The 1443-nt window shown below is 41.5% G+C and overlaps 1 pseudogene; it reads right to left on the reverse strand.

The window, feature by feature from the left end:
• Positions 1-1014: 1014 nt before the first annotated feature.
• Positions 1015-1443, reverse strand: part of LOC122151413 — a 6594-nt pseudogene continuing 6165 nt past the window's right edge.

Genomic DNA, 1443 nt, shown 5'->3' on the forward strand with positions numbered 1-1443 from the left:
GAACAACTGCACTTAGCCTTTAGTCCACTGTGACTTCTGTTCAAGGTGGGTGCTGAACTTTGAAAATGAGGAAGTAAAGCTAGAAACCCCTATAGTCGGGAAAGTGATAGTTGGCAATACAAAAATGATCAGTTTTCTGTCTTCTTGCCTTGAAACACGTTAGATAGTCACCTCCTGGTCCCCTGTTTAAGGAGCTCTGGTGGTTCTGTGGTTAAGATATTGGGCTGCTAACCAAAAAAGTTTGGCAGTTCAAACTCACCAGCCACTCAGTGGGAGAAAGATGAGGTAGTCTACTTTTGTAAAGATTTCAGTCTTGGAAATCCTATGGGGGTCAATATGAGTTGGAATCAAGCCAATGGCAGTGGGTGGGCTGGGTCCCCTCTTTACCTTGATTGTTGCAGCCAGTGACTTGTGGCTAGAAGAGATCTTGTTCAGAAGTCCTCTAATACTTTTTCCCAAGATAGCCCATGCTTCCTTGAATGGTTTGCCCTTTCTGCTTCTCTTTTCTATTTCTTCTGCTTCAGAACTAAAACCCTGTAACATATCCAGGAAGAGTCATTTAGGGTGATGCTAGTTCTGTGTTTGTTTATCTAAATATTGAAATTATTAAAATTCAGTCATCTCTTTTGCTCATGGCCAATCATTCCTATCCCTCCAGGATGCATGATTCATGGAATCATTTTATATAAATTACTTTAGAACAGATGACATCAAACCAACCCCTATCTTATATTTTACAGCACTATCCTGCAGAAATCCAGCTTCTAACTTGCAATTCATCCTTCTTCCTGATCCTGGACTAGTTACAAGGAATTACCTTCAGTTCCTTGTTAATGCCTGTGAAATTATAGTCCTTAATTGAGGCACTAAGAGCTACACTGGACTTCATAGAAGATGTGGATCCCAGCTTAAGAAGATTTTTTAAGACTTAGAAATTCACTCTTATCCATCTCTACTAGCTTTCTTGGGGCTAGCATCTTTGCCCTGGTATAGGTATAGAGTATAAAACAGGGCTCACTTGACTTCCTGGATGCACAAATAGTAAGATATTGGGTTGAACAATGGTACAATGATAGCATAGAACACAGAGACCAGCTTGTTGGTGTCAAAAGTTGAGAGTGCCTTCAGCTGGGCATCCCTGCTGCATAGAAGCTGACCACAACAGTAAGGTGAGAGGCACAGGTGGAAAAGGGTTTGTGATGTCCAACAGCTGAGGGTAGCACATCATAGCATCAGTAATAGCCATGTAGGAGGTCTTAGTGACAGATAGTAGTCCCAGTAGAATAAAAATGGCCAAGACAAAGTCTGTAATCTAAGCTGTGGACATGTCAATGCATGAGAGGTTGAACTATGGGAAGACATCATAGAAAAGGTGGTTGGGCCACAATAAGAGAGGTGAGAAATGAGAAAAACTTTGACCATGGAGATGCCAAAAACCTCTGG

This window comes from Orycteropus afer, unplaced genomic scaffold, assembly GCF_000298275.1.
Source record: "Orycteropus afer afer isolate SDZICR_OR568_19922 unplaced genomic scaffold, OryAfe1.0 scaffold00014, whole genome shotgun sequence".
Taxonomy (NCBI): domain Eukaryota; kingdom Metazoa; phylum Chordata; class Mammalia; order Tubulidentata; family Orycteropodidae; genus Orycteropus; species Orycteropus afer.